Raw genomic sequence first — 12,281 nt, 5'->3', positions numbered from 1 at the left:
GCTGTACGGAGAGTCAAGTAAGTCATGGTTCCAGAACCCTCTGCGAAGGCGACTAACAGGATTTTATTAAGCACAAATAATGTTACAGCCATTTTAAAATATGCAGAGGATAGATTCCTGCATGTTCTAGTGCCTCTGTGCCATTTTGATGGTGATTCCCTGCATGACATGGAAAATCTGATAGCTTCTCTGGCTGTGCCATACTTTAATGTGCATGTAGAGGCATGGATCCCAGTAAACTCTCCCCACCCATCTTTTGCTTAGCGAAAAAGGAGGCACAGTCCACAGGGACCTTGTTTGATGGTGAGGACATTATTGCACAATAAAACAATTACTGATAAAAAATACAATGGGCCTCATTACAAGGTTGCCGGTCTGGATACAACGGTACCGGTAAACTTACCGGTACCGTTGTATCTGGATCGGCAACTCTGAGTTGTGCTCGCGGGTGCCTTTCATTCTGCCAAGTCTGCCCTGGCAGAATGAAAGGCACCCGCAAGCACAGTAAACCTGTAGCACCGGCACCATTATAAACGGTGCCGGTGCTACAGGCATCCCCATTACCATTGAGTCATATGGGGGTTAAATGGAAATGGGGTTATACCGGCACCTGCAAAAGAGCAATTACTGGGTCTGGCGGGCCAGAATACCCCGGTAATTGGCCATTTGCAGGTGCCAGATTTTCATGCCGGTTCGGAGGTAGCCTTGGCTGCCTCCAACCTTACAATGAGGCCCAATGAGGCCCAATGATTAAACTAAGGCGGTTGTGTGTGAGTTAATTGCATTTTTTAATGGAAGTAGATTTTGGCGCATTTTGTTTTTTTAATGTTTGATTTCGGCAAAATACGTTGTATAAAATGTGACGAAATCTACTTTGACGAATTCTGCTGCGGACAAAACTGCTGTTACCAACAAAGTCATGAGGCAAGTATTGAGTTCATCAGGAATTTCCTTAGACTTAAGGCACATTGCAAGTTTTCCAATAACGCCCAGGCCAGAACAGGAGTATAGGTAGATAAAATATAAAGCATAACTGGCCTACACTGTCTCAAATGTCCATAGGCTCTACTCTTTGAGAACGAACGCAGGTGAGTCCGCAGCCACGTTTTAGCTCACTTTACCTTTCACAGAAGGGAAATACCCATTTGCATATCAGTCTTTGTCCCGGCCACATCGGCAGTCCAGCACCGAACTGCAATGGCAATTCTCTTCTGAACAAAAGTACCAACAGCAACCACAGACACGTGTTTCAGCCTTTTGGGCCTTATCAGTGAGGTGGAGCTGTGCCTCTCTGAGCATAGTGAGCAACAGGTCCACGTCTGGATGACCCTAGGAAACTAAGGGTGACTAAACCTAAGTCCCTTAAAAAATAAAAAAATGAGTCATGGGTGTCCCTCTATGAGAACGAACACTGCAAAAATGCCCTGTTCGATGGGATGGTACCCACTCTAGAGTCTGCAGCCACATTTTAGCTCACTGTACCTTTCACAGATGCGAAATATCCATTTGCCTATCAGTCTTTATTCCACCCACATGAACAGTCTAGCACATACATGCCTCTCTGAGCACAGTGAGCAAGTGGTCCATGTCTGGATGACCCTACCGCTGGTTTTCTTCATGCAGAATCTTTTTTCCTGCATTGAGGGGAAGCACGTGTACATAAGCTTTCATTCACTGTATGAAAAACGCTTTTCTGAACATTAAAGGGGTTCTCTAGAAATGTACCACCACTGCAGTAAAATATAGCAGGCATTTCAACTCAGAATCAGGCAACACAAATACCCCCATGGTGTAGCGGGTGGTAAAAATAGGTTGTATTTTCAAATACTGAACCTTTTTTACCATTACCCCCTTAGTCCTAATGAGGGTCTAAAAGTTTCAAGTGTAAATGTATTGGCAGAGCCCACCGTTCCTTGGCGGTGACTTCCATTGCACAATCACCTGCACAATGATCAGAATGAGCTGCCCCTTATGCAGTTATTCTTTCCTGGCAGACAAGGGCCTTCTCCCATCTGGGCTTATTCTTGAAGTGGAATTCATGGTGGATTTCTCATAGAGACCCACTGCTGATAAGTTGGCCTTGTGCTCCTTGTCACTGTAGAGATCCCTTCATCTTCCAAAATGTTTCCGAACATTCCCAGATGACAGATAGAAGCTCGAACTCCAAAGCGTGGGTTGGTGATAAATCTGTCACCATGTTGGATGACCTACTGCCACCCAGGTTTAAGGCCATCCCCAAAATGGTCTACGGGGTGAGGAGGTAGAGTTGTTGTTGCCTTGGCTGATGAGCTGCTGAGAAGTTACTGATGAGCTTCGTCTCGGGCCATAACCTGGTGTGGGTCATTATCCCACGATAATTACCCCTCCCTCGGTCTATAAGGCTATATTACAATGCCGCACAGTGGGATTAAGCCTATGACAAGTGCAATGTTCATACATCTTCAAGAGATCTCAAAAGTGCATCTTCAAATTTAAGCAATGCTTTTACCGAATGTTGACAAATGGGTTGGGGCAAAGTTGTTGGCGAGGCACAGAGAATAATCAAATGGAATTGTGACCTGCATCATAAACTAAAATCCATGTACGTTCAGGAGTGGTATTGTAAGATTAGCAGATGACAAGTTATCTCCCATTAAAAAAGTTTTAGTGGGGAAAAGAAAGTTTGTCAGATGGCCAAAACTCAAAAATAATAGATACAATGAAAGCCCCAGCTGCTACAGAACCCATTCGCTTGCTCATAGAAGTGGCTCAAAGGTTTTAGGGTGGTTTGAGGGTGTTGTAAAACGTTGCATTAGTATATCTGAAGTAGTTATTATGATATTGTACAATTCATACAATAATCCTGTTTTCGTGCTCTAAATCCTCGCTAATATATAAATCCTACAGCCTCAGGCCATTTACACAGAGGCATCATTTAACCCAAATCATAAGGGGGATAAAAGCGACATCATACGACCGCCTGTCGCATTAATGACGTGGCACGAGCTGGCATCACATGATCTTTTACCCGGGTGGTGGTTCATTGCATGGCTTGCTAAACAATCATAATTAAAACACGGGGTCTGATAATAAACCTTGATGGATTGCAGACACAAATGCCCGCTAAAACTACCGACATCTAAAGGTGAAAACTATGTGCACACTTATCAACAGCAACACTCAGGTGGATTACCTCATGAGGGTTGCGAAGGAGAGCACAGGGTTTGAAAACATCAGCATAGTGATACCGTGGTTAAACTCTTGCAAACAGGCCTGGGCTGGGAACCAAAGGTGGCACTGGAAATACGATTCAAAATGGCCCCATACTGCACCCTGCATACAAACCGAAACACCTTATGTAGGGTTTGGAGGGTTTTTCCACAGACAAATGTGGACACAAGGAGTGCAAATAGTGAATTATTTAAAAGCAAATTTGACCATATATGGGGGGTAAAAAGTTGTTCATTATACCAAAAAACGAACTTATCACATTTGTGAAGAGTGGGAAATAACATTCTGGAAGCTTCACACCGAATTGTTTACTTCAAAAGGGATGTGGGGGGTTACGAGATTTGGAAGGAAGGGGTGCATGGGAAAGGGTAAGGGGAGCACAAAAGCAGGTGACCCACCCAAAAGAGGTCCATAGTGAAGGGGCCGAACGGGAAATCTCCAGAAAGTTCACTGTAGGCTAGTCCACTGCTGCTTCGCAAATCATAAACAGCGGCCATGTTTATTCCCCGCTGTGTCCTAGTGGGGGAGCGTGTAGCGGTCTTTTTTTTTTAGCAACCACCTTTAGGATTTGGATACAGTCTACGTAAACTCTACTATGTGTATTGATCCTGAATGTACACAGTTTACTACCTCATCCCATCTTTTAGAACTCATTGATGAGGCAGTTATGGTATACGCAAAGCTGCCATATGATTTCCCTAGCTTCAAGATTCATCACAGAACTTGGAGCGGCATGCAAGGGTAGCACCAAAACACCCTTTGAATGTAAACCATATTATGCATCCATTAACAAGGGGCCGTCTCTGTGCATCCATGTTTGAGTGTTCATGTACTGACCCACTGGTGACTCACGATTGAGCGCACATACCATAGGCGCCAGCAAGCAGCTGTCCAGTGGCCAACAGTCTAAAAATACTGCTCCTTTAGTCAACTAGACCTACTTAGACTCTCTAAACAGACAACTTGATTTCATCAAGTAAGCTGAGAAAAGCGCAAGAACGTTTTCCCCCTACTCTATTTTTATCAGTTACGGAAAGGAAGCTTGCAAGACATGGGATGCACAGGAGGAGCCTGTCCAAATGATGTCATAGTCAAACCCCACAGAGACTGATTGTACATTGCACATACCAGAAATTACACTCTGAAGGCGGATTAACTGTCAACTTATCAATTAGGTAATGTCTGACCTAGATAGAAAGAATTTCAGTCTTTTGTGCTCTATGTTGTTGACGAGTGATGGAAAACATCGACGAGAACCCCCCCTTCTATCTGTGGAGCATTTAGTGGGACATAATCACATTGACCGCGTCTCATTGATAACAGTCGACACTGGCACTGCCGTGGCCTACATTGAGTCGTCTTGCTCGTGCGCATTGCCATGAATTGCTGAAGTCTAGCCCTTGTTGCCGCCAGCCTCACCGGCTCCAGCACCAGTGTTCCTCTTTCACAGGCTCTGCTACAGCATGTGGGGAGGTTCACAAACACTGCAGTGTTTTGTTATAGGTCTACAGGAAAACGACTTCAATTATACTTTTCCCTGTTGGCTGCAAAATGGCTCAAAGAAGATAAATTGTGAATCCACTGTGCAACATGAGTTGGCAACAAAACGATTTTTTATTTTGTGCACAAAACAAAGAAGGGGAGGATTTCACATTTGTGCGTTTGAACGTTAAATTATGTATCCTGGCTGACTGTTTTTAAAGCAGTAGTGCTGCTGGTGCTTAATAGGAAATAGCCAATCACATCCATGATTTGAAATTAAGAAATAATGGAAACATAGATGCAGAGGGGTTCATTTTATAGGGGGGTGTAAAGCAAATGGAAGGTGTCAAAGCCTTGAGGTAGGCTTTTACGACTTCCATAAAGTTACCCCCCATTTTCATTTGTATGTCAGAGAGGAGAGGCAAAAGGCAACTTGCATTTCTGCTGCATTTCTGCCTCTCCGCCATACACATTCTCCAGTATTTGCCCCGGCATGCCAGCGCAAATGCTGGAGAACCCTCTGGTTCTCCAGCAGGCGACAAAGTACTAAGCAGCATTTTTCTTCTTCAAATCCAAAACAAATGTGCATGCCTTACATACTATTCTATGCCTGGTATAACAAATGTATGCCAAACTGAGAACGAGTAGATATAAAATACACCGTGGTGCTGGAGGAAAATCACATCACGTGATCCAGTGCATGCAGAAAAAACAGATCATGTTAATATTTTTCCAGGATATACAAGGCTAGCTCCAGGGCAATAGCTCTCCTTTAAAAGAGGACGATGCTGTTCAACATAGGTTCGATCGTCGGTCAAGCGACTAGAAACTGGAGGAGTGCAGCATGAAGTGATATTAAAATAGACAATAATAATACAAAATGGTCATCACCATCTATTTTCCAGTAAGGATCCCATCGGAATTTCAGTGCCAGAAAAGATTGTTTCATATAGCCTTTTAGACCGAGGGAGAGGTCACTGCTTCCGGTCATAGATTGGGGGAAAGCCACTATCCCAAGTGATAATCACTGCTCCCAAGCTCTATAAGGCTATAAGCAAATGGGAGAACATGTTCAATGAGCAGCAACATAAGAAATGTATAAAAGCCTTCCATAAGGCTTGTACACATTTTCCTAACGCCACGGCTCATTTTCATTCATTTGTATGGCAGAGAGGAGGGGCGGTACGCAACATACGTTTACACCGCCTTTCTTCCTCTCTGCCATACAAAAGCCCCAGAATTTGCACTGGCATGCATTTTCTTTCTGGGGTAAATGCTGGGGATCCCTATGGAGTCTGCCTGCTTTATGCATTAGCATAAAGCAGGCAGACTCCAATGGGATCCATTGTACACAATGCCTGACATGCTTGTATGCCAGGCAGCGTGTACAAGTAAATGCTGCCTTCCATGCATGCATTGTAGGCAGCATTTACAATTACAATTAAACGCTGCCTGTCATGTGAGCATGTCAGGCAGTGTGTACAAAGGACCTGTATGGAGTCTGCCTGCTTTTTGCTAAACAGACTTCTGGTTCTGCTCCAGGCTTCCCACAGCATAGCCCCCCCCGCAGCGTTTGCCGTTGTGAATCTCTTTGCCATATCCCATGGCAGTGTCCTGCTGGAGGCCGCTAGGGTGGCCCAGTGCACAGTGCTCGGCCTTTACCAGTCAGCACTGCTCCGGTTTGTCAGCCTGCACACATGCTTTTGCGTCTAGCATGGTATGGTTCACTGTCTGCACCCGTTGTGGTTCTAACGTCCTCTTTCAAAGCTTCATCACACCTATTGATTTTGGGTGATTTTAATCTTTGGGCCCATCATAAGGATAACCAAGATACGCACCCTTTAATTTTAGCATTACACACCACTGGAATAGCTCCCTTGGTTACCACCCCTACTCATAAGGAGAGATATATCCTTGACAGGGTGCTCTCATATAATCTAACTCTCCCACCTTTGAGAATTTCTTTATGCCCTTGGTCAGACCATGTATCCATCATCTTTTCTATTTCCTTGACTAGGAACTTTGGCAAAGTAAATAGCAACCTAAGAGTTGAGTCTAAGGTACTTCCGTCACCTCTAGTCACTGAGCTATTACGCTCACAGATGGCCACTCTCAGGTGATACTCATCAGGTGATACGACTATACGTGTTAATAAATATCATGAAACTCTTACTTGTATTGCTGATACCTTTGCACCCCTAGGTACCAAAAGGATCAAGGTGGAGACCGTAGGGAAGACATGGTTCTAAGATTCCATTATAGAATCTAGGAACATTAAACGCAATCTTGAAAGAGTATGGGGAAAAACTCCTAGTCAGGATAATCTTATCCCCAACCAAAAAGCAGCTACCAATTATAAGAATGCCATCATTAGTGCCAAACGTGAACATTATGATATTAGAGTTGTGGCAGCTAAATCATCAAAGAGGGAACTCTTTTCTGTCTTTAAAGCGTTCAAGGGTAGTACTAACTCCTTTCCTGAAATGACCAAGAGTGACACTTGATGTTCTACAATCCAGGCATGTTTCGCAAGTGAGATAGATGCCCAACGGACACAAAACAAAACATATCAACAGTCTGTTGGCTTACAGGCTATGACAGGTGGCGTGGCCACAATTAAGACCTCTAGTACGTATACGCTACTTCCTGTTTTTTTTCATTTAAAACGCATCACTGATGTTGATTGTTAATGGTATGAAACTCACCCACAATGTGCCAAGGTGATATTTGTCCCGCTAGCTTTCTCAAAGATTTTCTTTCAGTCTTATATCCGTTCATCATGGAAATTGTTAATTCCTTTTTTGTCCAGGTTGGACTCAAGGTACTCTCAATTTCAAATAGCAGACAGTGGGCCTCATTACACGGTAGGCAGTAAGGGTTTACCAGTACTGGTATTTTACCGGTACCGGTAAACCCTTACCGCCTTACTACGAGGTCTCTTTGCGGGTTGGTACATTAACGCCTGCTTTTAGCAGGCGTTAAAAAACGAACCCGCAAGGGGACCGGGGTGCTAATTACGGTACCGCAATTCAAGGATCAAGTTCAAGACACTCTGCATAATCCAAAAGGCTTTCTGGGGCCGGGGCCTGCACTATCTATAATGCTCTCTTCCTAAATACTCTCCCTCTAGAGCCCTCTGCTCATCCTTCTCCAACTCTTTGCGGGTGAGCCATTTTTCCAAGCAGAGATTTGGGGTTAGATCTCTATCCGCTGCAGGTGCCTCCCTCTGCAACAGCCTTTCTACCGCTGCGTCTTAAGCTGGATCGCCTTAAGTTCCAGAAACTCCCCAAGACCTTCCTCTTCTCTTCCTCCTTCTCTCTCTCTCCCTCCCCTGCTAACCTCCTTTCTTTTCTCTCCTGCCTCCCTCCTCCTTCTCTTCCCTAACTCTGTTCAGTTTCTTGCTGACTGGTCGCCTGCACCACCTCCAGAGCCTTACAGGTACGAGGCTCCCCGCCAGTCTTGCACTTGCCTCCGGGCGTCTACACTAGCATTACTGCACTTTCAGCCTACGCTCTAGGAGAGGGGTAACCTGAAGCACCCTACGTTTGTATAAGCGATGTATAAATAAACAATTACAATTCCAATTTCAACCACAGACCCATTACCTGCGTCCCCTTTCTGCTTAAGATTATTGATAGGGTGGCCTACTTGCAGGCTCAGCATTTCCTGGAAACTCACAATATCCTGAGCACTAGGCAATCCGGTTTCTTAGTGTGCCATGGTACTGGACTGCCTTGATTGATCTTAAAGCTAACATCCCTAACATCATTGATCATGGCCACACTGTACTCCTTATGCTACTGGATTTATTGTCCGCTTTCGACCTGGTTGATCATTCCATTCTGGTCGATCACCTTGCTGGTGTTGGTAACTTTTCCCCATCAACCTCCGCTTGGGTTAAACTCATTTCTTTCCAATAGAAAAGCCAACGTCTTTGCAGATGATGCCTCTGTATCCCCGACTTTTCTTGATTGTGGCTTCCCCCACAGATCTTACTTAACTCCCACCCTCTACAACATCTATTCCCAGCATTTGTTCGATCTCCTTGACCACATAGGTGTAAGTTCCACTAATTACACCAATGATAGCCAGACAGTGTGACAACTGTCTGGTGACCACAACAAAGATTTCCTGGCTATAAATCAAGTCTATTCCGGTATTCAAGCCTGGATGGCTACCAATTCTCTTGCACTGAACAATGCGAAGACTGAGCTGCTCATCCTCATTACATGTCAACGTATCAAGAATTTAAATGACCATTACTGCTCCTTTTCAATCTCTGTTTGCACCATTAACGTAGCTGACAAAGTCAAGACACTAGGATTCATCGTGGATTCTGAGCTCTCTATGACTCCTCATATCAACCAGCTCAGATCTTCTTGTGCATATTATCTTAGATTATTCAGACATGCCAGACATTACCTCTCTGACACCAACTGCTGTCTTTTAGCTAGGGCAATAGTGGGTTACATATTGGATTACTGCAACAGCCTTTTCAAGCTGACTTTTATAAATTGCAAGCTATCCAAAACAGTGTAGTTCGTATTATTCGCAATCTAGCTGGCGGGGACCACGTTTCCCCTGCCAGGCAGTCTCTACACTGGATTCTACTCCACTCTACTCTAACCTTGACACATAAATGCCTCCTAGGCTTAGGCCCTGTGTATCTTGCTATTCGCAACAAACAGTCTATTCCAAGGAGATGTCTTCACTTCAACATCTCATTTCAGCTGCACGTCAGTTGCTTCAAGTTACAGCGTACCATCAATTCCATGTTTTGTTTTGCCACACCTACTCTCTGGAACAGTTTGCCTCTCTCCCTCCACTGCATTCCTTCAACATCTTGTTCTAAAAAAGCCCTTAAGGCCCAGTGATTCGCTCTTGGCTTGACCCTTTCTGCTTTCTGGCCTGACCTTGGTTGATGTCCTCACCCATGTTCTGTCGACGACTTCCCCTTTGCTCTATCTTCTTCAACGCTTTAGCACTCTAAGGCCTAGGAGCGTGTGGTGCTTTTACACATATCTGAAGCTGAGCAAAGTACTGTGGTCTCAAGCTACTGGGACCATGAGATATGTATTCTTGAGGTCTAAGCAGGTAAGCCAATTGTCCTTCCTGAGGATATCTCTGAGGAGGTGAATTCCCTCCTTCTTGAAATGCCTGTACACAATCCACCCATTGAGCTCCTTTAAGTGTATAATGGGTCTGACCTGGTCCTTCCTGTGTACTAAGAACATATTGCTCAGGAAGGGCAGATGTGCTAACCGACTGAGCTCTATGGCTCCCTTCTCAAGGAGCTGATGGAGCTCATTGTCTAGCAGCCTTAGCGCTTCTTGTGATGTGTGCATGTGGGCTGGATCTCGCATCTGCGTGGGCTGTTCTAAAAATTCTAGCCTGAATTCCGACACTGTTTGTAACCCCCAAGCATTAATAGAGAGCTCGTGCCACTTGTGAATATGTACAGTGGTTCTCCTGCCCTTCTGGGGGCTAGGCTACGAGAGTTGGTCTTACCTGGTTGCACACTTTGAAATCTGTTGTAATCCCTCCCTCTGCACCCTCTCGTATTTCTTCCACTTGCTGGAAAGAAGGAGTCCTGCTCCCTGGATGCCCAATAGTGTGCACTTGGGTCTTGAGGTCTTCTGTGGGAGGATTGGCTACTGGCTGGAAGAACTCTGTTATGGCCGGTCCCAGCAAACACTGTGTTTGTGAATATCTTTTTAATAGAAGACTGGGCCTTTTTGAAAGTGGAATAGGTGCCTACGAATGTCCCCATTTCCTTTTTTGCAAATTCCTGCCCGAAAAGAAGGCCTTGTGCTCCCTCTCCGGTAGGATGCCAGGTCCCCCAGTTTAGTGTCTATTTTGAGTAGTAGACCCTTGCGCCTATCGGAGGACAATGCACAATTCATGTTTCCCAATAAACACACTACTCTTGGTGCCCAGTTAGCCTGCATGTCTGGGTCCACTGGCACTCTGGTATCCTGACCCTTTTGACCAGGTCAATGATCTTGTCCAACTGGTCCGGTTAAATCAAGTAGCTTCTCCTGGCAGCTCTTCTAGGACCTGCCCATCCCTCTACGGAGGTCTTTTGAGGACTTTGTCACAAAGGTAATCATGCAGGTATTGAGCTCTGGTGCCTCCGCTACTTTCCCAGCCACTCTGTTTGAGGACATTCTGACCACATGCAGTCTTGTTTCCTTCTCCAGCATTCTCTTAACCTCTGTGCCATATATAAAGCCACTCTAGGGGATGGATGCCAGTCAGTGGATCTCAGATTCCTAATAGAATCGGGCTTGAACATATCAGACACTTTTTCATCTGGAACTTTGATATGTTTCTCTTTCTTGGCTTTCTTTTTTGCTCTGGATGGGCACTGACTCTATCTCTGCACTGGATCATTGGTCACTGTTGAGACGTCAGTGTCCGGTGTCCCATCCAAATCCCCTGTATAATCATCCCCTGGGGAAGACTGTAGGAGGCATGGCACTGCTGACTTCTGTAGGAAAACTTCTTTGATCTTCCCGAAAGCGTCAGAGGGTGTGCAGTCATTTTTTCGAATGCAATATTTTCGAAATTTTTAATGTTGAAAATATTTATTCGAAAAAAAAATGTCGAAAATACAAAATATCGAAAAATAATAATACATGCAAGGTATAAAGAATGTACTAGGTAAGCATTCATGTATATTTTATTAAGCATGTTTAACTTAATATTACAATATAGGGTGAAGGAGGTTGGGGGGGAAACACCCCCATTTAAATGGTACTATTGATGACACTTTACATTGGTATATTACCATTGTTGGTCGACTTTTTTTCGACATTTATTTTTCGAAAAATTGACTTTTTCTGTTATATGTACGTTTTCGATTTATTTGTTTTCGACATTTTTTTCTCGACATGTTTGTATTTCGGCATTATTTTTTCGATATCATGACTATAAACTCTGTGGCCCTCTGGACATTACCTGGACCCAGGGGCGGGGAGTAGAAGAGACCTTTCTCTTCCTGTTACACGGCCTTACGTCACCCTGTGATTGGGGGACTATTGCGAGCATGTCTTTCACTTTATCACTCTGGTTAGGCTTATTGCTGCTCCCCAACAGGGATTCCACAGTGTCCAACCTCTCTTGAAGCGGTCCTGACACCTTGGACCACTGCCTCCATCAGTGAGTGCCCCAGCACTTTTTTAAAACTGAGCACCAGGTCGCTCACAGTTTCCTCGCTATCTTGGCTGCCCTCACTCCATGCATACTCCTGCATAGTGCGTTCCTACTCTCTGCACTTGCCTGAGTGGGAAATGTCTTGTGCTGTCGGTGCCATGGCCTGAGATTGCAGGCTGCAATGACACGCCCCCTCTCTCTGTGAAGGGTTTAGACAAGATCAAACTTGAATATACTGACACTCTTTTGTCAATAAAACTTTTCTTTCTTGTGTCATTTTTTTAGAATTGTTGCATTGATTAGATTTCTGTTAGCTCTCTGTCTCTGGGTGTCAGGCTTTGAGAGCCACTGCTGTGTGCTCCAAAATCCTGCATCGTATGCGTTGGTAAAGCACATTTTGCTCCCAGACCGACTTGCACTCTGTAACTTGTGTG

Source organism: Ambystoma mexicanum, chromosome 5p, assembly GCF_040938575.1.
Source record: "Ambystoma mexicanum isolate Mex_15411 chromosome 5p, UKY_AmexF1_1, whole genome shotgun sequence".
Taxonomy (NCBI): domain Eukaryota; kingdom Metazoa; phylum Chordata; class Amphibia; order Caudata; family Ambystomatidae; genus Ambystoma; species Ambystoma mexicanum.
This window is presented reverse-complemented; position numbering follows the sequence as displayed.